At 42.7% G+C, this 26957-nt stretch overlaps 1 protein-coding gene across 2 annotated transcripts in view; it reads left to right on the top strand.

The window, feature by feature from the left end:
- Positions 1–26957, top strand: part of GALNT18 (polypeptide N-acetylgalactosaminyltransferase 18) — a 2649737-nt gene that overhangs the window by 290090 nt on the left and 2332690 nt on the right. The gene's annotated exons all lie outside the window — the stretch shown is intronic.

Below are 26957 nucleotides of genomic sequence, written 5' to 3' on the forward strand. Positions count from 1 at the left end.
TAGATGGAAAACTAACAGGGCCAATTAATAGTGGGGAAAGTCAACAATGAATAGCACATGTAGGACCAACCAGGGAAACAGAGGAAGACAACCAACATGTATTGATTTCTCTCTGCAAAACATTCTTCCCACACAAAGGGACACAGCACAGCCATGATCGGCATAGAGGAGGAATGATAACATCCATCTAGAGAAAAACAACAGCCATCAGAAGAGCACAGGCGACCAACCCAGCTGCTGTCACCATAGTGGGATTGAAAAAAAGCAGTGATACACTGAAACAAATGCAGGGAGTACATGCCAGATACCAGATAGTGGACACAACAGAAAGCAGCGACACCTAACACCAGAATGCCACAGGAATGGCAACGCTATCTTTCACTGTCATGACCACTAGCAAGATGTAAAGAAGACACACCAGCACACAAATGATGTGGAACGGTATCTAAGGGTGGAGCACACTAGGGCTGTGGTAGAAATATTGAAAACAAAAGCCAGGAACAACACACGTGGAGAAGCAAGTGAACAGGTACGTTGCTAAACACATAGGTCAGTCAGCACAAGGACGAAACACTGTGAATAACAATTAGAAACAGGTAAAACAAATATATGGGTTTGCCAAACAACAGATGAATATAACAAAACATAAAGGTTGCCACCAGCATACAACATCTAGCAGATGGATAAAGTACACTGAATGCCACACACAGGCAAGTTGTGATAGAAGATGTGCAGTGTACGGGAGGGGGACATTGTTTTTACTGGGCATCAATGTTAAAACAAACATGATAAGTGTTATGTGGCTAGGCTGACTTGCTTTGCTTCTATCAGCCTGCATACAGTTTTTGACTGTTGCATGACATTTTTTACTGGCCATCAAGGCTAAAGCAAACATGATAAGCGTAGACTAGCCTATATTGGTGCAGACAGTCTGACTCAATTTTCTTACAGTGGTATGCCATCTTTTACTGGGCATCAACTTTAAAGAAAACCTGTTAAGTGTTGTTATGTGACTAGACTGTCCTCCATTTCTGCAGCCAGTTTGCATATTTTTTTTACTGTGGCATGGCATTTTTTTACTTGGCATCAAGGTTAAAGGAAACATCCATTATAATATGTGGATAGAATGGTCTACATTGCTGCAGTCAGACAGGATATTTCCTTTTACTGTGGCAAGGCATTGTTTACTGGGCATCAAGGCTATAGAAAACATGATAAATGTATTTGGCTAGACTGTTCTATGTTTCTGCAGATAGTCTGGTTACATTTTCGTACTGTGACATGGCATTTCTTAAGGGGCATCAAAGTTAAAGAAAACCTGATAAGTGTTACCATTTGGATAGACCGGTCTATGTTGCTGCAGACAAACAAGATATTCTTTTTTTATTGTGGCAATACATTGTTAATTGGGCATCAAGGTTAAAGCAAACATGATATGGGTTTTGATATGGCTAGACTGGCCTACATTCATGCATCCAGTATGGTTACATTTTCTTACTGTTACATGACATTTCGTACTGGTCATCAAGGTTAAAGCAAAAATGATAAGTTACATGGCTGGACTGGTCTGCATTGCTGACGCCATCCTGATTAGGTTTTCTGACACTGGCATAGCATTTCTTTCACTGGGTATCACGTTTAAAGCAGACCTGATAAGTGTTATTATGTGGCTATGCTGGCCTATATTTCTGCAGCCAATGTGATTATGCTATCTTACTCTGGCATGACATTTTTTCCTGGGCATCAATCTTAAATTAAACATGATACGGGTCTGTATGTAGCCAGACTGGCCTACATTGCTGCAGTTAGTCTGTTTCAATTTTCATACTGTGGTCTGGCCTTTTTACTGGGCATCAAGGGTAAAGAAGACATATGTGTTGTTATGTGCTAGACTGGCCTATATTGCTGCAGCCACACATGATATTTATTTTGTTGTATAACATTTATTACTGGGCATCCAGGGTTAATCAAACATGATAAGTGTTATTGTGTGGATAGACTTGCATACATTCCTGCAGACAGTCTGGATATATGTTCTTACTGTGGCATTGCATTTTTTACTGGGCAATATGATTAAAGCAAATATGATCAGTGCTTTTACATGGCTGGACTAGCCTACGTAGGTGCATTTATGTTCTAACTGCAGCATTGAATTTTTTATTGGCAAAGCCAAGAGGGGCATGTTCTTATATGCTAATAATGACATGTATTGTGCAGCCTGCATGTACATCTATGGGCAAAACCAACATTACACTGTTTTTTATACTTTCATATGTTATGGGCAAAGTCATCATCAAAAGGAGTTGGAAAATGCTTCTGTGCACTGTTGGTGGCTTGCACCCGTTGCAGTTGTTCATGTGTTGCACTACCAAACCGAATGCAAACTATGTGCCTTTTGACCCATTTTTTAACCCATTAATTAAAACATGTTCTCAGGGGGTAATCCCTCCCCTTGACCATGTTTGGGTCGGTCACCCTTGCTACGCTCATTCGCTCACGCATTTTCTTGGGCATTAACATCCCTCCAATACAAAATAAATCGCCAACCATCACTGCTGAGCTCTAATTGCATGCAAATACATTTTGATATTGTAGTAAAGGACAGTGCTTGTTATTTTATGCATTTGCTGACAGTAATGTGTTCAAATGAATTAGGACTGTTTTTGTCTGAGTTTATCTGGTGATATTTCAGTTCCACTGCATCGATGCCCAGTCCACATATCACTTTCAGAAGTAATAAGAAAAACACCTTTCACAAAACCATGACCCAGTTATACGCCATCTCACTTATTCTCAAAGTTAAATTCTTTGATATTTGTAACATGCTGTGCCATTTTCTAGTGAGATTTAGAATATTGCATTTTGACCTGTGTTTCTTGACGTTCATCCTTCCCCAGCACTTGCGTGATCTCAATGTCACTTGGTCTAGTAAGATCGTTGACTCTGTCCTACCTTCCTCGCCTTCCTCGCCTCGTCGCGCCTTGAAACACTTGTGTATATGCGCGTTACAAATGCCATATCATATCATCATATCATACACTCGTTGGGCTGTAATTCAAATTTAGGAGGCTTTGGTATGCTTTTTCTTTGGACACATTTAGCACTACATCTTCATGCAGAATCTGTGCCAAATCCAAACCACAATACCTCCTTCTCAGTAACACATCCCTTCATATTCTATGGGTCTTTAGAAGACCAGCCTGTTTCACTGCCTTCAATACCCTTGTAATTTGAATGCTAATTAAAAAATATGGCAAGATGCCTCACTAGAATTTTACAATGCTCCAGACTTCCCAGGCTTAAACATATGAGCAAGCTGTTGCAGAACCCTTTCGCTCCACCTGAAGGTGGATTGAACAATCTAGTATCTTGACTCAATTAAACTGATGCAGTAGACTAGGTGGAGGAACTCCTTAGCTGCCTTCTTGGAGAAGGCCTGTATGTGAAATCACTCATGTTTTGATGAACAAGCAAAGGAGTGAAGCCAAGTGCATATTTGACTCACACATCACTGCTTGTGGTGAACTCGTGCATCATATGAATGTCCTTCAATACTCCTCCAGTACGTATTATAAGAATGCCACGTCTATACTGAAGACACATTGATCGTTTTGATATCACCTGAATGCTTGATCACTTTCACTGCATGTACACAACACAAGCAGCAGACAAGAGTGGACTTAACTCTCAGGAAACCCACGTTTTAGATCATCTTCCCAACTTCAAGTGCAGTGCTCACAGAAATGTTCTACTCTTCCTATATGCAAAGATCTCAGCTGCACCCTAGAGTGTATCCTCCAATTGGCCCATTAACACCACCCGGCAATCATATGCTCTGGGAACAGTCTGATGAGGTCCACTATTCATAGTGCTGGCTTCTACACTTTGGAACAGTCTGCCATCCATTATCAATATCTGAACCATAGTACGGAACTTTGGGGAGAATCTCAAGGTGTTCACTTCTTCAATGAATAACCACCTTTACAGTCTCCCTGCAGTAATAATCATCACATTCTAGTTGAATTCCCCCTCACTGCTATTACACTGTAACTCCATGCAACCAACACACAGCACATAAGACTTCTTTACAACTCTGTATGTTCTGTTCCTGAAATGATGAGCAGTGTTTTGCATTTTGGCTATAACGTAGCCCTTTAGTGCCACCTATGAGCCTAAACTATTTCACGGAAGTACAGTTGCTAGGGTGAGATGGCATATGAGGAGGGACACAGTGCTTGTAGGCGTTGTTTGGTTATGTACCCACCCATTGTCTGCGCTGTCCTGCTAATCCCAATGGCCATCCACGCACACTTCCTGGCACTCCCCATCCAAAACACACCATTCTGGGTTCTCATTGACACAACTTTTTCAAGACCTGCCACCATACTTTGCATTCAAGGTGCCTGCCAGTGTTTTTTTAAAGCAGTCATTTGAGAGTTGATGGTTTAATTGGCGCTGTGAAAGCACTACTGGTTTAATAAAGCTGCCTTAAACAGGTCTGCCTTCAGCCACTTGATTTGCAAGCAGTATGAGTGTCCTTCACGGAAGTCCTGTTAAAAACAAACATTGGAAAAGCCAGCAGTTTCAGCTTGTGTATAGGTATTAGATAGACATCTGCCAGACACTGCTATTTTATATACGTACGTACTTTGACCATTTTAAAGCTGCTACCATTAATGGCCAGTTAGTACTATTACTGGAGTGCCTCGCAAATGCCTTTTCCATGTCTACACAAAGGCAAAACTGGTGATATTGCTAATGCGTGTTGTTCTTTGTGTGTACCATGGTAGCGCTTTACTTGTGTTATATGTTATGTTATGCTATTGTGCATTTTTATAGCACCTTTTTATCATTGGTATCGTCTCAAAGTGCTGGGCGTTGAACACCTTCAGGGACCGTAGTCCAGGTCAGTGGAGATAGTAGAGTTGTAAATAGTGCTTGGGTGCACTCAGTATGTGTGCAGCTAGTGCAGATTGCGATGTGTGTAGCTGCAGTCTAAAGCTAGGTGTGGTGCTGTGGTTGTGTGAGATCAGTACAATGTGTGCAGCAGGGCCGAGATGATCTCAGTGTCTGCATTCTGGCAGTGGTTTAGCTACTGTGTGAGATTATGTGTGCAGCTAGGCCAATTTGTAATGGGGTATAGCTGCATTCTAAAGACTGTTGAGGTGTTGGCGGTAGTATATAGGTATATGTGCAACTTGGTCAAATTGATGGAGGGTTATAGCTGCATTCTAATGTTTGTTGGTGTAGAGGAGAGAGTGAGCATATTGGTATGTGCGAGTGCCTATACGGTGGCGGGAGACCCCTGTTCTTGAGTACCTTCAAGTGCCTGCCAGGTGACCAAATCTATTTTAGAGTGTCGGATCCTTGGTTCTCTGAGATCTATTCGGTCTAGTGGGGAGTAAATTCTCCTTGCCAGGCTTCAGCGTGTCTATTCCGTTCTTGGCAGTGGCATTTGAAAAGTGGAGATTATGTTGCTTCGTTTTGCCAGAGAGGTAGTATGATAGGAGAGCATAGTCGTGTCTGCCAGACAGAGGAGCAGGCCCCAAACAAGGTTTCCCAGGCAAAGCTATTAGCGGGTCCCGGGTAAAGGAGTTCAGATCATAAGTTCCCAGACAGATATGGTAAGCATCAATTGATCAGAAATCCTATTGCATACCCGGTGGAAGTCAAGATTAGGCCCAGTCATACTGTTTAAGCATAAGTGCTACTAGGACCTTGGTTTGAGGTTCTGCGCATTATTCCCATATAAATGCGATAAGTACAGATTGACATCTCCTAGAGTCACAGCGTAGTGCATACTTGAGGGAGGATAATAATCAGGCTCAGCCGTCATGGTATAGGCGCAAGTGCTACTAGGACTCGGGTATGGAGTCAATGGGTATTAGTGCCAATAGACTGAGATAAAACTTCTCCTTCTCTGAGAACACAGTGCTTACCTGGTGGAGCTTAATGAGCAAGCTCAGTCATAGCGTAAGAATATAAGTGCTACTAGGACTTGGCTTAGTAGTCATGGGAATGAATTACCATATGGATTGAGATAACATCTTCTGTTCAGAGCAACATAGTGCATGCCTGGTGGAGCACAATGAGCAAGCCTCATTCTAGTGTGTGCACAAGTGTTATTGTATCTCAGATACATCACAATAGTGCCCAATCCATGGACACTACCATCCCCTTCACACCATAAAGTTAAATAAACAGCTCACAATAATTCAATTAGATTATTTTGACCTTTAACAAAAATATTACTTTAAAAAAAGGAGGAGATATAGTCCAACAAAGATTTTCTTTTTTTTCAGAGGTCAATCAGTTGCTCTGTGTTTCCCCTTCTTCAGGAGCTGAACTGTGGATATAAACATAAAAAGACTGAATGTCTATCATCCTGCTTTACATGTTGCAAATATTTCAAATCATATTATGTAGTTCAACATATAGTTAACCCTAGTGATCAACCTGTTACAAGTTCACAGACTAGTTTTTCACTACATAGTGATCCAAGTCCCCAATTCAAAGTGCATCTCAGTGTCCATAAACCTCCATCACGACCTATCCATCGTGTTGTTAGACTCCATACGGACAATGCACCCTCAATCTAGTGAATGTCAGAATTTATATGAGCCTACATGTGTGGACCACATGACCAAACTCTGAAATCCTTAGAGCCCAAATCAAACTTAAAGGTCGTTCTCACATACCTGACCCAATTTTGTATCTCGGATATGAAGTCTTGGGTATTAGATCATAAGTTTATTGAGGGTGGCACATTCAGCGTGATGGTCCATGAGAGCATCTTTGTGTATTATTGCTGAGCCCAAAGGTCCAGCCGGTTCCTAACGTTTATATTGAACTGAACAATAGAGGAGACTTTGGTGTCCCAGCTGTTCTTACCATCCTGTATTGGTGGGGTTCCAAGTCACTTCTAGTCGTTGATGGTCGTTCCAGCGGCCAAACAGTTCCTTACATGATTTAGGGAAAAAGACAGGTTTTTAGTGCTTTCTGGAATGCAATGTAGTCTTGGCTGTGTTGAATGTGAGGAGGCACTGGAGTTCCATGATGTTGCCACCGGGGTTAAGTAGGCTGATCTCCTCATACTGGCCGAGTTCAAAGTGGGGCCCACTAGGAGGAGAGCTGTGCCTGACCTTAGGGTGTGGGTTGGTTGGTAAGACATAATCTTTTCTTGGAAGTATTTGGGGCCAGCCTTTATCTTCAAAACCAGAAACCTGGTTTGTTTCTTTATTGAAAAAAAACATCCTCCTGCGTCACCCATATGTTCTCCTCCTCAGTATGCAGGCCACTTTAACATTGATCTTAAATTCCTGTCTAGTATACAGACACACCAACTAGGAATTCATAGGCCTGGTTGAGGGGAACTATAGGTTCCACCCTGGCTTACTATGTAAAGGTGGTTACTGTCCCTCAGGTCCTTGGGTGTTGCAAGGTCCTTGCAGTCGCTATTCGAGACAACACACAGAATTAGTCTGGCAAATGCCTGGTCTGGTTCTAGACAGCAGTTGTCCTGAATCCCCATTCACTGTAATGATAGAAGGGGGTATTTTGTCATTAGAATCAGAGAGTGAGGTGCATTTACATGGGGAATGTCCTTACCAAAAGCACTTCACTCATCTAGTGGAGAGGCCTCTACTGTTGCAATATCCCACTGGAACAAAGTGTCACCACTCAGCCCTGCTGGACACTTTGTAATGCCACATTTGTCAGCCGTTGTTGGTGCACTGGTAAACTTTAAGTTGGATTACTGTAATGTCCTTCTTACATGGGCTCCTGCTGGCCAGATGCATCATCTCTAGGTGGCACAAAAAATGCACCTATCAGACTCCTCTACAGTCTTCCAAGGACTACATCAGTATCCCCTTTTCGCAGAGGTCTTTATTGGCTTCTGATCCATTGGCTTCCGGGTTTCCCTCTGAGAGGGAAAAGCTCTAACGCGGCCTGGCCAGAGTGCCAGGGAGGCTGGGCGTGCTGCCCCAGCCTTGGGCGCCTGTCTCCTACGCTTGTCCACTCTCTCCAAGACCATCGGCAGTCCTGGAAACCCCCGGCAGAGTCTCTGCCCCTCCCTGGAGGAAAAAGATCTCAGCTGTAAACACACACACACGCACATGCATGCCGATGCCAATGTTAACACACTTTGCACATTTTTAGGATTTTAGAGCAAACATATTCCATGTTTGCTATTTTCACAGCTGCACATCTTGTGATTACTAGATTTTGACCAAGGCCTTCTTTGAAAAGTAATCATGACATAATGTGTTACTATTGTTAGTTAAAATACTCGGTTGTAGAAGCATACAAAAGTGACATTGCTAGTCATATTCCAGTGGGGGATTTTCGCGCTCTCTTTGTTATAACGCCCCGCAATCACCTCAAGGGCAGCAGCTGCTGAAAAGCCGGGCATCCCTGCAGCCTGTTTAGATTCCGGAGGCTGCTGTTGGTCACTGTACCACGTCTTTGAATCGCTCCTTTCTATATCTTGACCTTGGAAATATGTGTGCAAACCAATGTTTCTCCTAATCTAAAGTCCACCAACACTTAAATGAGACAATGCAGGTCCTAGGTCTCAGTCACGGTGGAAAGCCCAAAAAGGTAAACTTTCTTCTTGCACAACATTTAGTTTTTCCTATCTTTTCCCCATGTATGTACCTGCACGGATTGATCCGCCCTCTTTATACATAGAGGGGCACCCTCATGGACTTCCATTGCGATCTCTACGTCATTGCAAACTCCAGAGTCAATTCGCTCCTCAAGATGCATAAAATAGTTAAATTAAAGGCTGTTCCAACCTTTTTGTATCGAATGGGCTGTAATGTCACTGCTGATTTTATAGTCAACTCTGTGTATCATCTCTCAAGCATGCGCACAGTGGTGATGTCCAATAAACAGACAAATAAAGGATGGCACGCGCGATGCCACATCCAAGAGATTGCTCGTTAGCAGGTCAATAGCGCCAGCAGCTCTCATTTCAGTTAGAACATTTTGACCAATCAGAATCGATGTTCGGAATCAGCTGTTGTTGCCTGGGCTCTTCAGTGCCAGAGGTATGGCTAATGACCGCATTAGCAGGACCTTACTTGGATACCAGTCTCCGGAGCCATGTTGATATTTGGAGGGCGCTCAGAAATGAGTGGGGGGGTTGAGTTCGCACAGTAATTGCGGCTATAAATGACAATCAGAAAGCATGATCCTTTTTAATATAAAATAGCAGTGTTTGGAACAATGTTTCGCTTACAATAAAGGAAATAATAATGAAAGAAAGGAATTGCGATAACGGTAATGCAGGTTTATACTGCCACTTAGTAGGAAGCGACGCCTCGTTGTAACCCAACGTTCCACTGCGTGATTTCATTTTCCAAGAGATAAACATGTGCGGAGTTTTAAACTATCTTTATTTGGTACAATGTACGTTCGTCGCCCATTTTCTTTTGCGGAGAGTTTTGTCAAAAATGTTCGGCCAAATAAAACTCATTCGGAAATATATGGGAGGGGGGTAAGGGCATGTACGGGGTAGGGGTGGTGGGAGAGTAGGGAATGCATGAAGGGGAAAGGGGGATTTGGGGGGCAAACCCCCGAAATAAAAAATAAATAAATTGTATGAGTTGTTTCAGTGAAAATATTTTGGCAACAAACTCTACAACAAATTTAGACTTCAATATTTCTCTTTGTTCTGCTTGGGATTTTTAAGAATGGCTCGACTGACCATTCTACTTCCTGAGAAACTCTCCAAGGTTCTCCATGGAAAGTTCAATATACCAGCACTCTTGCACGCATGTCCAGCAATTTGCTTCCATTTGCTGGTGCAGACCACCTCTTTTTAGTAGTGCAATGATATGATAATATAGGTTATTTATAACGCACTTAATACCCAGAGGTTTCTAAGCACGGACCCGGGGATTGAGCCTGTGTTGCTCTGCATCGTCTTGCTTCCAAGGCGAGCACGTTGCGACTGAACTATCCTCCCAAGACAATCAATGAACTGATCTCCCATGCTGTGCCTATAGCCAAAGATGAATACATTGTGAACACATGGCGTTGCCTTCGGTACATCAGTAGCCCTTACGTTCTCTGAGAAGCCATGAGGGCTGCTTTGGCCCTGGTATTTTTCATCTGACCGGCTGCGGAGTGGGGACCCAAACAGAGGTATAAAAAGGCTGGCAAGACTTTCCTTTTTTCACAAAGGTTTAGGTCACGATATTTTAATGTCAACATTTGTGTAGATTCCCCAACATCTCTATTTTTTTCATTCTTCTTACAACCTGTGATCAGCAAGATGGACACACACACACGGACAAACACACACACAAACTCCTCTCCCCACCAGCAATGGGAGTTCATCCGACCGTGTTATCTCATAGGTAAACATTTTACTCCCTAACATTAGATAGACCTCAAATATTTTTTAATTTTTTAAAGAAGTAACAGATATTCAGGCACCGTCCCCTTGCACTGTTATGTTTGCATTTAATTGCATTTGTATTTGGGTTTATATAGTGTTAACCCAGCTAGGAAACATACAGAGCGCTGTGCAAGTAACTTGAGGTTAAAAGAGGATGGTAGAAGGGGAGGATATAGGTCATAGTAGATTGGATACTCCATACTGTGGGAGTTGTATATACGTAGGAGTAGCAGGTCCTTAGTGAACCCTAGGTATTCTCTAAAGAGCAGGGTCTTGACTACCTTACTCAACTTAAGGAGCATTGGAGCAGTCCTGGTTGTGTTTGGGATGGCGTTCCAGCAGGCTGGGGCATAACAAGAAAAGGGCTTTTTCCATTTTTCTTTTCTGTGACAGTTGAGCCTCGCAATAGTCTGGCCTCGAAAGGAGCGCATCCCAGCCGAGATAGCTGATTGTGAGGCTAGTGTGACTGGTATTCAGGCTTTATATGTGAAGCAGGCAACTTTGAAGATGTACTCGGACCAGAGGCATCAGCATCGAATGCCACAAATAGTAGGTCTCTTGTGCTGTCTAATCTGAAGAAGGCCTACCAGGTCACATCATTTTCTTTTAATTAGGGGAATAACTGGACCTTTTTAATGACCTAAAACTACCTCCATCCAACTACTTTTTACCTCCCTGAAAAAACATTTTAAGCCCAACTTCCAAAAATAGACAGTAAATCATTTCCCCCAAATAATCAAATCTGGTGTCCCGAGTGCACTTGTACGACAGATCCCCTCAAGATGGGTGCTCTGCTACCAGTTTGCCAAAAATGTATTGATGTAAACATTCGTAATTTATAGCACAGTTAACGCCAATTGCTTCAGTTTCTAAGCGCTGGACCACGGATCAAATCTAGGTTGCAAGGTAAGCATGTTTCCCATGCGCTATCCTCCAGGCATAATGACAGTACAGCAAGAAGTCTAAAAACAATGAGGCATAACTGGCCACTGCAGAGGAACATATGTTTAATTTGCTGAATAAAGTAGATTTACCTGTTTAGATGTCAAGCAAGATGCACTAAGATATGTTCATCTATGCGAGGAGAAAATATACACTGTAAACATTTGCTAGGATCTCAAAAAATATTCAAGGCCCTGGCACCTTAAAGGTACTTGTACATTTTGACAAGGTTGGTTGCACAGTGTGCAACTCCTTCCTTGATGTATATACACTTCCCATAATCATTGAGAACTCCACAATTATGGAAGTTCTGCACTTCGAAGGGCTGTTGCTGCAGTACTTGCCTTCCATCCCCACCCCTAAAAAACATGCATCCCAACCAATGCTATTGCCCAAATCCTGGATAGCCCTGGGTCTCCCTCTACCTTGTGGTGCACGAATGCTAGATGATGACAGCAGTTTATGCTCATGGGAGACTTAAAATAATGAGGAGGGACCATGGACACATTAGTTAAAATTAGTAGTTTATGTAGAGGAACCCATGTGGTAAATTTGGCTGTCCCACGTCGGGGTTGGTCACCGCACAAGGTTCGAAAATCATCCGTTGCTAATGTGTTCTTTCGTTTGTATGGCCATGTCATTTTGTGCTAGATTCAATGAGTGTGCATTTGGGTCTTGCTGCCATTGCTCAATGTCATACCCACAATCAACCCCATTTTGTGCAAATGCAGATATAATGTAGCTGCACATTTGTCCAAGACTATGTTGTTTTTTATCTATAAAAGCATGCTTGGCGATCCACGTATTGTCAGTGCTTTTGTGCAAATTTAATTTTTGCGAGCAAAGTGCAAATTGGGACTGTCATTGTACAATAATTCTTTGTGAATCACACAGAGGTGTTTTTTTAATTATTTTTATTTATTGTGTTATGACCAACCAAGTGGTCTTTCACAAAACATCACAATTACAAAATACAAATTGATATCGAATCCCAAAAGACAAAATTCATGATATGTAAGAAATATATCAAATACAATGTACGCTATAAAAGGATAATGAAAAGCGTTATAATCAAGAGATAGATTGAATAAAACATTGAGTAAACATTCACAATCACAAAAAAAGTAATCTAAAAATGTACCTCTTCCAATAGAGCATACAGTCTAACAGAATTCCCAAAAAAGTATAATGAATAGGTTTATAAAATACCTCATGGTATATTAGTTGATCCCAATTCAAACAAAAATCCTGCTGATTCAAATGTTAAAAAAATGTGATTTCCTGCACTTTTGTGTTACCAAATACTTTCAATGCTTACAAAGTGATCAAGGTGAAAAAAGAAACCCAGATATTTTGTTCTGACTTCCTTCAGTTTTGGGCATTCAACAACAATATGCTTCAATGTTTGTACCACTGCTTCATTTATTTATTCACAAATCCCTAAACTCAGACCACGTTCCTTCGATCGAACAAACCGAATTTCACCCGTAGCTAATAGATTCAATCTAAACCTTAAAAAGGTACTTCTAGTATAAAATACAAGGAAACTGTATTAAATATTTCAGCAGAGAACCCAGAGATTTGTTCACAAATGAAAAGGTTGAATGTACTTTATACAATCCAAGTAATCCTCTTCAGATTCTTTTTTACAAGCAGTGGATTGTCTCGTTTTTCTATTCTCAAGCTACTACAACAGTCTAGGATTTCCACAGTCTTATCATTCATAGTACTCAGTAGGACTGAAGAGGCATTCAACATTTCCAGTATGAGGTCTTCCCATAGTGATTTTTTCAGTGGAAAATACATTTTACCCGTAGTTGAAACGGGACGCCAATTAAACCAAGTTTGGAGCAATGTCAACCCCAATTAATATTTTACAGAGGCCATCGGGACACAGAATGGCAGAGTAAGCACATTTTCCCAAGAAAGATCAAATGATGGAGGTCCAAGCCACAGAGGATCTTGGGAATCACTTTACCAATATACAATCTTATCAGAGGTTTGATTGAGAAAGTACAGAATGACCAATACATCTTTTGTGCTTGGTATACCATTTGATCTACTTTTTTTCAATGTATTTAAAAAAGTAATCCTTATTTTATTTCCCCATTAAATACAATCCTAGATAGTTAATATAGTTTGTCATTTCTATTTCTGTCACATCTATAAACCATCTGTTATTTCATTTCTTTCTGCCTCAGTGAAAGTGGATGACATTACACTTCTTAAGGTTTATAAACAATTAATTTTCTTTGGCATACAAACTAAGAGCCTTAAATAAGTGCTGGAGCCCAACTGGTGTCATGTCGAGAAGTGCCATGTCATTGGTATATGCCAGCCAATTAATCCATTCACCTCCGATATTAGGGCTTACTAATGATACATCATATAACACTTCTTTTAGGTCTGATAAGTAAAGATTAAATAGGCATGGAGCCAATGTTCAGCCCTGCCATAAGGCTCTGAAAGTAGATAGAGCATCAGACAAAAAGCCTTTTCCATCTACTTTGGTGCCCTAGTGGATTTGTTCGAGAATAGGCAATAATGGGGCGAAATGTTCCACTTCCTGAGTTTTTACCACAATAAATTACAATTCACCATATCAGATGCTTTGAGAAGTCTATCTTACCCACAAATACAGAAGGAGTGGGGATTGTTTTGATCGGCCATATCTTATCCCTTAGAACCATTAGTAAGAGCCCATTTATAGAGGAAGCCATTCGCCCTTCTAAAACCAGTTTGGAATTTCGATTGGATGCCATTATTTATTGACTGGGATTCACATGTTTCCAAGACCAAACTAGCAAAAGTTTTACTGTCAAAATCCAACAGTGCTATTGGTCGATAATTCATGGGGTCCGCTCGGTTGCCTTTTTTAAATGTAGGAATGATAATTTAGTCCTTCCAGGACTCAGGAAAGGTACAATTTTTTAGAATATCCCTAAACAGCCAATAAAGAATGGTAGCCAACAACTCTTTATTTAGTATTAATATTGAGTTTGTAAGACCATTCGGCCCAGCGGCCCTCGAAGAGGAATCCTTTACTATAATGCGTTCCATATCCTCTTTATCAAACTCTAAGTCCCATACCACTGATTCTTATGAATTACCATGGGTATAGGTGGGCTCATTTATTTGTGTCCCGTGAAGTTGCCATTTGTCAGCACTTGCAGCATTACCCTCTAATTCATATTGAGGGTTACAGTCAAGCTGTTGATCATTGGCCAAAAATGTCTTGGATTATTTTGGCATAAGGGTTTTAACATGAATTCTGCATTAACTTGTATAATCCTGTATTTGTTAGATTTCATCCAGTTTTGATAAGCTCTTGATATTTCCCATTTCCTATTAGATAATGTATCACCATTTAGACCACTTAAGGAAAGTTGGCAAAGTTACTGTTGATGTATCTTTTTCCTGGTCCCATATTATTTGTTCTGCTTCGATTTTTCGAGTTTAATGCTCAAAAAGAACTGGGTGTTTGTATATGCCACAAGAAAGACCCAAAATATTGACTAGGGCAGGCAGACTACAATTTTTTTAATGACGTGTTTTTAACAAAGCCTACAATTTTCTCCACCAAAGAGCCACTTCGATTTAAAAAAATGTCTGTACCCTATTCCCTGCACAGTTCGCAAGGAGGTTCCTATGGATCTCATGTTGATTTCTATATATAATCCTACTAACAAATGCACATATCCTATTATGATCACTCAGACAGGAATTCTCAATTATCATACATATCTAACATATTTTGAAACAAGACAACATAGTCGATTATTGACAACTGATTTTGTCTTTTCCATGTAGCATTTGGAATTAGATCTCCAAAAACATTCCCATTTGCTACTATTAATCCCCATCCCTTGGAAATTGCTTGCCACATCTTATCCTGGCGTACATTCTGTCCACTGCCTCTCTCTCCCTTATCTAAGCAGTAATAATTCAAATCACCTGCCAGGATCACAAAGGGTTCATTTTCAGCCAGCCAATTTCCTAATACTTTTTAAACAGCATTTAATGATGTATCTAGCTCCGATACAGCTGGATTCCAATATATATTTAATAGAAGAATACATCATAATTTTCCCAAACAGGGGCTCTCACTAGAGACGGCCAGTATACCGGAATAAACATTGGATATTAAACATATAGATTTACTGGCAGTGTTCCTAATGGCAGTTAATAGTCCACCTGAGTGTCTACCGCCATTTACATTGGTAGTCTTTGGGTATAATGGTAAATCCATCATGCCATATTGTAGGTACTAACCAGGTCTCTTGAAAAAAATAATGTCTATTTTATCTTGATTTCTATTCTGCTCCTCTTTTGACATGAAGCTATTAAAGCCTCTGGTATTCCAAAACAGCAGTCTCAGTTTCTCCAAGACTATTTTCTCTCCCCCCAGTGGCTAACAGTTCACGCTTTAGAATGCCAAATAGCCAGATCAGGCTCCATTGACTTTTCGAGTGAGGTTATTTACCCAGACGCTGCCTAATAGGGTGAACCAAAATCCTGGCTCTCTGGATACTCCCTCTCGGCTATTGTTCATTCTTATTCTCTATCGTTTTTATCTAACATTAGGAGATCACCACTTCTTTGCAGAACAGTTTTAATTTACCTCTATTTTCGTAGATTAAACTCCCATATTTTAACAATATATATTTTTCCTCCAAGATAGTTTTTAATACAAAGGCAGATCTCCAATGGACTTCTATCAGATCTGTGTGAGAACCATAGGGGAAGCTGATGTGGTCTATGTCATTGGTCCAAATACGTAAAGCTGCCATCATTTTCCCCAAATAGCTTGGATATACAGTCTTTTTCCCCTATTTCCCACCCTGAGCACTGTGGGCAGGACACAGGGGTCATAGATGAACAACTAGGTTCACTACCTGTTTGCTGTAATGTTGGTGTTTCAATTTCTGCCCCATTATAGTCCTCTGATCTTTTTGTTTCTTAATCACAGAGGGGATTTGAGTGGAATACTTTGATGTATTAAAAATGTCTGCCCATTGTTCTTTTAGATTTGACTTAACCGCAGGCTCCCCTTATCTTTTTGATCGCCTAACAGATGTTTGTTCACAGCTATACCTTTAGGTATAGTTCTTATATTAGAATTCTGATTTTGACATTCCCCATTAAAAGTTGAAATGACCTTCTTTTGACCTTTTTTGGGGTCAATAGACTGGAGAGTAGTTTGAATAGCTATACGTCTACTCGCTGCATGTCCAATTCCAATTGGACCGCTCTGAGAGATTGCTTTGATGATTATCAACTTATTGTTCATCCTTAGAGACTCCCCTGATTTATAAAAACTCACTGTCTTACTATCTAACTCACCCATACTTTGTATTGGAGCCTGAGTAGTACTCTCAAGAGGGATCGTCTCGATGGCTAGTGAACGGGAATGCGACTCTCTATCATTTTCCATTAGATTATCCCTATTTGACTGCACTGCTGAGATGGTTTCGACCCGGACCACGTCACTCTTGTTTGTGTGAACTGGTTCTATATTATCCATATCCGCCTCAACAACATCAGGGAATGATAGATCTTGCAAAAATATTCTAGAATTATTTCTTAATTGATTTCTTCTACCATTCTTTGATTTTCTTTGTGAGGGTTTATCCATTTGCTCTGGATCCTTTTTTTTGGATTCTACGTTCTGTTCTTTATCAAGAGGTCCAGAACTGACCATTACTAATTCATTTCAATCAGTTCCAACTTGTTTAACATATTTAATGGAAGGAGTTGATCTAGACAACATGGCCCAATTACTTAAGATATCCATTTTATCATTTAATCCACTTAGTATTAAAGTGTGGGCCTTTACCTCATCCCTGATATTATCGGAAAGCTTGACAGAAGCACTTAATATCGAGTTTAAGGTGGAGATTGAGGGTGAGAATAATTTGATCTGGTCATCTGCTTCTCTTAGTGTATGTTGCATTTGTTTATGTAAACCCAAATCAGTTTCACATAGTATGCTACTTTTAGTGTACAATGCCATAAATTGGGACGGTGACCCAGGGGTAACTTCAGAATTGATTGAGGAAATATTATCATCAATGGCTTGTTCTATTACTTCACCCAAGCCCAACGCCCAACGCTTGTAGCACACCTTGATCTTTTGTAATATGTTGGTCTACTTCTAAATTCTGTCAGCCAATAACACCCAACCCCTCTAGAATGCTAGTGTCTGCCAAATTTCCCAATTCTTTCGTTTTGCATGCATTAAGTGGACGAGAGTGACGTAATTCTGTACTTGTGCCGACCTGTGGGAAAAATCTGTTATTTTTTGGCCCGCTACCTGGGTGACATTGTAAGCTTCCAGAATTTTCTCTGCCCGTACCATGTTTTAATTAATCCACTCACTCTTGTTTTTTTGTCTTTGAAATTTCTGCACTCCAAAGTCTGTGCATATAGTGCGTACCAACTGCGCTCTTGTGGGGTTGTTAATGTTAATGTTAAAGAATAATTGTACTGCGCACTATCACCACCGAAGTGGTCCCCTGGTGCTCTGGCGGCTCTGAAAAAGGGAAGGGGGGTGAGTTAGTGGGAATAAGCTGGAAAAGTGCAAGAGAGCAGTGATGTGCTGTTGGCAGCCTCAGCACAGTGGGTCCGTTGACTGGGCTTGGGGTGTTTTACGTTCGGTAGTCGTCATGTGCTGTTGTGCAAGTCTATGTGTGGTTTGTTTTGTTGTTGTAGTGTAGTGAGGTCTGTGCGGATTGTTGTGTTGTAGGCTTGCGGTTGTGTTTGGTTAGAGTTTGAGGGGTGTATGCAGAGGGGTGAAATTGTTAGTGGATCGGTTAATTGGCATTGCTGTCCTTGCAGTTATGTCTAGGTGTGATGCTTGCTATCATTCACTATTCCATCTGAGTGTGGCACTTGCTAATCTTCAATATCCCATCTAGATGCGAGGCAGGCTAGTGATCACAATTCCCTCTAAGTGTGGTACTTGGTAACATTTACAGTTTCATTTAAGTGTGGTGCATGCTAACATTCACATCTCTATCTAGATGCGATGCAGGCTAAAGTTAAGAATTCCAATTTAAGTGTGGCACATGCTAACATTCACAATCCTATCTAGATGTGATGCAGGCTAAAGTTAAGAATTCTATCTAATTCCATCTAAGTGTGGCACATGCTAACATTCACAATCCAATCTAGATGTGACGCAGGCTAAAGTTAAGCATTCCATCTAAGTGTGGCACATGCTAACATTCACAATCCTATCTAGATGTGACACAGGCCAATCCTCACAGTTCTCTCTAGGTCTGGCACTAGTTAACATTTGCAAGTAAGTTAGTGTGTAATGCACTGCAATATTTACAGTCCAGCCATGAATAGATTTATGCTGGTGGTCACAGTTCTCTCTAAGTATGCATGGTGTAAGTCTATGACAGTCTGCAGTATGGAAAGGTAAGATAGAGTGGCAGGGGCTTTCTGGAGTAGAGTAATTGCTCTACACCCCACCCATGCCACACTTACAGCTTTTGTTGGTGTCTGTTGACTGGTGGCTTCACTGGCTTCCCCTGCGGACACCTGCAGACACGTCTTGGAGCTGCCAATGTAGGAGCCGCCCTTTGCCTTGGGGTCCTTAGCCGCGGGGTGCTGCCGGGCATAGGACTGCCCTGGAAAGGACAGTTATGACCAGATGGACACACCAATCAGGGGAGGTGGGCAGGTTGGAGGGGGAGGGTGGGACTGGGGAAAGACCAGACACAAACAAAGGACTAAAACCCACAGACTGCACCCTTTGGATGCAGCCCAGCACAGAAAAAACAGGCTCAGAAGCCAAAAGAAACACTAGACAGACACCAGATTAGCACACAATGCTCACCAAAAAATATAAATACATAAATGATTTAAAGACTGGGAGGCAGGAGGAACTGCTAATACTTCCTTCCCCTGCCCTGAGAATTTTCCTTTTGCCATGTGAGGTAAGCAAATCTGAAGAGCTTTATTTAATATTGTTTGCTGTTTATTTCTCGTCATTTCAGGAGACATTAGTATGTATAAATATGTCTGGTGGAATAAAATAGTTTATAATCCTTTAATTAATTTCTCTAGGTAAGTTAGAACTTAACAACTGTCTATATTGTGCCGACTAAATTCCAATTCACAATGTACACAATTCTTACACAATGTTTAGACAAACCATTCCAACCTCCAACCATAGAAAGGAGCTCAAAGGCTTCAGAGCCCGCAGTCGCTCCTTTAATGTGGCTATTATAAAGTACAGCCTATGTTCGTTGTCAGTTAATGCACCTGAGAAAAGTGAGTTCAACAGCCCCCCCAGCCCACAGTTACTCTTAGACTTGGATTACGTTGATTCATTGGAAACCACACAGGGGCTCATGGTTTGTATAGGTGCCTATCGTTGCAGTACTTATATCAAAGTGTCACTGGTTAATTTGACCGATTTTGTACCGGGTGCGGTCTCAGTTGTAAGGCGCCGTGGCCCACAGTCACTGTTTCCCCTTCCTGCGAAGATCTGTATTGTAGTATAATTTGATGACATAGAGGAAAAAGAGCTCAAAGGCACAGAGGCCAACAGTCACTCTCTCCTATTATCCTTTGAGAGGCTGTGTAGAAAAATAATTTAATCTCCAAGAGTAGAAGAGCTCAAAGGCACTGTGGCCCGCAGTCACTCTCTACACTTATCCTTCGAGAGGCTGTGTAGAAAAAGGATTTCATCTCCAAGAGGAGAAGAGCTCAAAGGCACTGGGGCCCACAGTCACTCTCTCCCCGTAAGCTTTAAAGGTTCATGACAGTTGTTTTCGTGTGAACATTTCCATCTTGGGAAACTCAATCCCAGTTTCACTATCAGAGCCAAGACCTGCTACAAACCCAAATTGACAACACAGAAAAGGTTTTGGGAAAAATGTTGTACGACTCTATCCAACTTTGTTATGTTATGTTACATACATTTCTAAAGCGCACAGTCACCCTAAGGTATCATGGCGCTGGAGGGTTAGACTGGTGATCAAAACCAAGCAACACAGCTACATCTAAAACAGGAATATCTTTACAGCTTTCCTAAAAGCAAGGTGATTGAACACTTTCTTTATAGCCAGCGAGAGCTCATTCCATAGAACACCTGCTGCAATGGAAAAGGCTTGTCCTCTGATCCGCACACGCCGATAGGGGGGCACTACAAGCAGATCAGTGGCTGCAGAACGCAGACGCCGGTTCGGAAGTAGCAAATACATTTTGATTGAAGAAATTCTGCCCCCTGAGCGTGCAATGCCCGATGCACGATGCACAACGCTTTAACCTAATGTGTTGGGTCACTCCGAGCCAGTGGAGAGTCTGAAGCACCGGGGAGATGTGGGCTCCAAAGGGCGTGCCTGTTGCCACCCGGGCTGCTAGGTTTTATAAGCATTGCAGTCACTGAATCAGTCCCTTCAGCTGTGCTAGATATAATGAATTGCAAAAATCTAGCCGGGGTAATACCAACGCTGCTACCAAAGGCGGATGGAGAGAAACAGGGATCATAGGAAACCCTTTCCTTAAAACTTTAAGCTGAAAGTGGCCAGCTTTGCAAACAGCTGCCCCTTTATTGTCTATGGAGAGCGATGCTGACAAGAGTACACCCAGGTTTTTCACTTTCTCCACCGTGACTGGCAGAGGACTGAGAGCCGACAGCCAGAAAGAGGACACCCAGAGTGAGGGATCAGGGGGAGAGCCCACCATCAGCAACTTTGGAAACAATTGCGTAAAGAAACCCAAAACAGGTCAATATTAATTTTCTGTGGATCCCATTTGTGTTCAACAAACACAAGCCAGAAAGCTGGTGGGCCATGCTAATGGCATACATTATACTTTGAAAATATTGTGTGACGAATTCAATAACTATGAAAAAGTCCATACCACAGTGTAAGTGAAGGAACTACACCCATAAAAAAATGTACAGCCTTCAGAATACCTCTGTTGGACTTGCTCATGCAAAGAGAAAGTTCAGCAGACATGTTCTCCCTTACTCCCTCCATCACCACCCCACTAGGTAACAGAGCATGGAACAATACTGTTATGGTGCACCTCTAAAGTCACAGACGTCACATTATAGCACCCCTCACCCACCATAAACAAAACACAAATACCAGACCAACATGTCTGTGGAATTTCAGTCAACTGTACATTATGGAGTCTTTCATTTGTTTCAGAGGTTTCCTTTGTTCTCTTCGCGGATACCTCCTTTCCAATAAGTTATCTTCCTCTATATTCTGGGTCAGACTCACTAGTGGCATGTCTGGTTCTCCTTTCTCTTCATTCTGTGTCTCTAGTGAATATTCACTCAATTCACAATCCTTTACATTTTCTGCAGACTGTGTCACTCCATTCTCCTGCAACAAGAAACTCTTGAACAACTACAGTTGCATGTCACTTCCTCCTCTTGGTGATGAGGTGTGACCATAGATGCCTGCCTTCTAGTGACAGTGCAACGATTCCGGCTCCTCTGGTAGGTCCTTCTTTATTCCCACTGATCTGTTTTGTATGAATACCTCATCCCCAACTTGAACCTGAGTCTTACACACCTTCCATCTTATTTATTTTTTTATTTGAATGTTTGTTTAGTGCTGGCCCTACCCAGAGAGTACAGATTCTTTGTCATTGTTGGATTTCTGTTGTGCTGCTACCCCAGGTAGATCCACCAGTGTGGTTTTCCTAGACTCGTGCTCGGGCACCGTGGATCCCAATTTCCTGTTCAATAGGGCTTCTGTTAGTGCGACTCCCATAGTTGTATGTAGGGTTGTTCTATCGGCCATCAGGAATGTTGTTAACATCAAGAGTACCCTCTTCCCCACTTGAAAATTGTGTTTACTGTCTGAATGAGACTTTCCACAGCGCCATTCAAGCTTGGCCACCATGGCGTGGACGATTGTCTGTATGGACAGAGTGAGGCGTCCCATTTGCTGAAAAGATATCTGCAATGACCGGGATCACCACCTCTGCAGCCATGGCACTGACAAACCTAACCACCAGATACCATGAGAAATTGTCTAGGATCATAAGGAAATGTCTATTCTGCTAGTTAGTGCCAAAATCCATGCCACATTGTGAACGCCATCTCTAGAGACTCTGTCAGGGGTGCCTTTTGAATTGCCCTAGTGATTTGGCACCACTTGAACTTAGCTAGCATATCATCCACTTTTTTACAGATCAGGGGACCATACTTTTTCTCGTAGGCAAACATTCGTTTTATTGGCCCGTTGGTGTCCCATGTGTGCTCTGGCCATGACCTGTGGTTTTAACCCTTGGGGTATCACAATGCTGGTGCCTCTTAGCAGCACCCCTTCTGCTGGAACAGACAGATCTTCCCGGACTCTCCACAGTCCATTCATGAAGCATTGTGTCTCCGGTGTGTAGTAGCTAACATCAGCCAATAGTCTCTTTCATTGACCCCTTGTGACCTCTCCACTACCATTTGCATCCCTCTGTGTTACATTGTGGCCCTTGCTATGTCTTTGAGTGACATAGTTTTGGGGACTGCCACCCAGGTAACCATATGAACAGTCTCTTCCACATCTCCTGTCATCTCGGAGGTGCTTGAGATTGATGAAGAGGGATGGTGTGACAAGTAGTGTGGTGGACTGTTGGGCCTGCTTCGTATTTGAGCGTGAGCCCGTAATCCTGCAGCTGCATCATCTACCATTCCAGCTGCAACGAGGGGGTTGTGACAGTAGAGCTGAGCCCTGTAGAATAGGTAGCAATGGCTTGTGATTGGTTTCACCATAATGGGGCATTCAAACATGGAAAGGTGGAAATGGAGACAGCCCCACAGTACAGCAAATGTCTCTCACTCAATCTGAGAGTACTGTCTCTCGGCAGGCGTCAGCGACTTACCATATAAGGGCACTGGGCACCGTGCCCCATCCAAACCAATTTGTGTCTATACTGATCCAAGCCCGATGGCACTGGCATCGATGATGATTTCTGATTTTCTCATGGGGTCCAAGAACGAATTTGCAGTTCATTCTGGCAAAGCTGCCTTTTGTATTAGATTTCTCAATGGCCCCGTGATTTCTTTAACGTCTAAGTGTCAGCAAACCTTTGCGGATCAGCTCAGGTGTTGACATCTTGGAAGACGAACACCCAAAAGTTCACCTTCTTTTATAGGAATTGTCATGTATTCTCGTGAACAGTGTGGGCCTTTTGACATAGCCTGCCAAACACTGCTTTGACTCACTTCAAGCTTTATTTTTCTTCCGATTAGTCTGTCATCACTCACATTGATCACCCCATCAAGGTCCGCAAGAACTCCTCTCACTGTGTTCTGAAACACGTAACCTCTGACTATACCCCAAAACTCATCCATTTGTACCTGAACAATCCGACGTGGGATGAAAACGTGGTAATTGTTCTTTCTCTAATCCTGATGTAACGGTATTTGGTAGTATTCAGCCCGTAAATCTATACAGGAGGATGCTCTGGTACCTTCGTGATAAGCCCGAATACCATCAAGAGTGAGGGTCGCTGTCGTTCCCTTTTTATGGCCCTATTCGGGATCCGCATGTCAGTACATTTAGGGATGGCATCCAGTTGTTTAGGCTTTGTTGATAGTACTACAGGAGAGTCCCACAGCATTGAGCCATCCACATTTTCAGTAGTGTCCACCTCTTCCAGTCTTCTGCGCGCTTCCGCCACTTTATTCATGAGTTAAATGGAATCCGCTGGTGTTGGAGTGCCAGCAGCTGCATTGTGACATCCACGTGTAGACTTACTTCCTGCCCCTTCATGCACCCTACTCCAAAGAATAAGGCCCTCATTCCGAGTAGGGCAGTAAGGGATACAGGGCACCGGTAAGGAGACCGGTTCTGGTAATCCCTTACCGCCCTACTACGAGGTCCCTTAGCGGGTCCCTTCCTTAACGCCTGGTCTGACCAGGTGTTAAGGACGGGACCCGTTAAGGGACCTGGGCGCAAATAACGGGCTTGGCATACGCCGGCCCGTTATTTGCACGCTCCCCATTCCCATTGACCCCTATGGGGGATCAAATGAGAATGGGGAATGGTTTGGTGAATGGGGACTTACCGGTCCCGCCAAGGTCTGACTAGACCGGTAAGTCCCCATTGCATCAAACCGGACACTGTACCGTTATTGGTGGCAGTCATGGCGCAAATAGCACCATGACTTCCACCAACCTGAGTCTCGAATTCTGCTTTCAAACCTTCAATGTCAGTAGCATACACATTTAATGTGAAGTGCAGCAGTCCGAAGTCTTCTGTAGTGTGACAGCTTAGCAATGTGTCAGTTGCCTCCGAAGCGACACAGAAGACGGCAGGCGTGGACACTCTGTCGTGTGTTACATGTGTGTAGAACAAACCTTCCAGCGGCAGTGGGCGATTTCCCCCATGTATGAAAAAACGTATTCTTGGAGTTGCCAGCATCAGCTAACGAGACAGCTTTTGAAACTGGGCATCCCATTAACAGAGGCGCAGGTGTCAATGAGTACCGGGACTTTAGTAGATAGTATTTGTGCCACACAGCAAGGTTGCTGGTGCTTGCTTGTAGTTCCGTTCATAATTGCTGAAATGAAGACATCTTCTGTGTTAAAAAGATCTTCACTGCCATTATTCCATTTCTGGTGTTTCTTGTGACACTACTGCGACTCTGGTCGGGTGACTCCTTTCTTGACTCAGCAACTTCTTCTGGAACATCTATGTGACCTTCCCGCCCTGCAGATACTGGTCATGTTGCCACATTGATGGCCATTAGCCGGGCAGCCTTTTGTGTGTGGCAGAGTACCAGTGCATTGTTCACATGAGGACTTCGCTTCTTCCTGTTTCTGTTGGGGAGCATTCCTTGTTCTCCACTTGCCTTTACCTCTGAGGTTTCTCAATGGTACAGTCTTCAGGGACTTAGCTGCGTCTAATTTCAAACCCTTTATGGTATCATCCATGTGCACCTCTCTGGTTTTCGCAAACTCCTGAGCTCTACCTAGTTAAAGTATTCTAGTATTCAGTAGAGGAAGTCTGGGTTCCTTCAAGATGTGTTTCCTCACCTGGGATGAGAAGCATTTCAGAATAATCTGACCCCTTATTTCTGCTTCCTCGTCTGTGAATGCACATGTGACGCCAGCTGCACTGGCTTGGTGTAAAGCGCGTGCAGCGACTCTGTGGGGCCCTCCTGCGCAAGACACAGCTGGAAACGGTCGTAATTTACATTAACCAAAGGTGTAAAATAGTTGGTATGGGATACACTGGAGCCTCCCCCTTGGAGTAGGGTTTTGAAGAGTCTGCGCATTCCCCTCCCCGCATCGAACAGCATCATGGAATGTTTTGTGGCTTCATCCCAGACTCCAGCAAAATCATATCCAACTATTCACACCACAAAATCCCGCGTGGTCCCAGCGACCCAGCGATACTGGTGAATCACTAATATCTGTTATGGGATGGCAGTGAAGTGGCCATCAGACACTGATCAGACAGAGTCAATCCACCCTGTGTCCAGGATACATCAACATTCACCCAGTCAGGCCCCTTTGCCCCCTCTTTGCCTGGACATTTTCTTCTTGCTGTTCTTGAGAGTCAATAAAGCGCCCTGTGCCACATGAGCACTCCTTGTGAAAGGAGCCGCTATCTCCACAATATGTGCCACGTACCTGGACTGATGGCCATGCAAATCAGCATTAGAGCCCCTCAGGTCAGGAAGGCCCTGGCCAGAAGGCACTCCACATGCCTCTCACCATGCACAGACCAGTGTAGGGGGAGATGGTTCGGGTCACCAGACGTCCCGGTTTTTCCCCAGTATTTGGTGCTCTGTCCCCCTTTTTCAAGATTATGTTCCTATTGGAAACTGCAGTGGTCGCAGGTTTTGGTAATAGGTCTTCATAGTTGGCAGGCAGGAATGCACAATCGCGCACAGACGAAATGCTGCATTTTCCAATTTAAGATAGTTTTAATTTATGATGAATTAGTTATAATATATGTTTTTTTTTAACAGTAACACTTATACCACCTTCTCCTTCAAACCCTACGGAAGTCTAGTGCCTTAACAGCCACTTTCAAGAGTTAATCCTGCTTTTATGTTATTTGCCCTGTCCCGGTTTTTTACTTTTTAAACCTAGTCACCCTAGAGATGGTGCACCCTTAAATGAGATCGACATACAGGCTGACCAATCTCGACGAGCATCCGCTCAACAGGAGTACTGTCATGCAGGTACTGGAAGTGGCGCAGCTCGATGCTACTGTGCAGGCGTCGCATTCGGTTTTCGCTGCGGGAATTGTGGCGGATCCCCTCGTTGTCAATTGTTCTGGCGCGGGCATGTGGAGGCCACTGCGCGCACGCACGAAGGGGGTATGGAAAGACCACACCCAGTGAACACCCAGACAAGGAGAGGTGCATTCAATCATTGGCCCTGCCTCTGAAGGGTGTGGCCTCAAATTAGCATACAGACGCCTCTCTCCCCCGCGTCACTTCACGTGACGGGTGTACATTATAATAAATACCACCTAAGAAATTCGAGGGCAAAGGAAGGGATTGCAAGTCTACAGTAAATAAAACCTCATTTAAATAGGAGAGGAACATATCAGCCCAACCCTGAGATATGCACTTACTTATCTAGAAATTCACTAAGCTGCAGAAGACAATTGTGTAC

The sequence above is a fragment of the Ambystoma mexicanum genome, chromosome 11 (assembly GCF_040938575.1).
Source record: "Ambystoma mexicanum isolate Mex_15411 chromosome 11, UKY_AmexF1_1, whole genome shotgun sequence".
In the NCBI taxonomy this organism is placed as follows: domain Eukaryota; kingdom Metazoa; phylum Chordata; class Amphibia; order Caudata; family Ambystomatidae; genus Ambystoma; species Ambystoma mexicanum.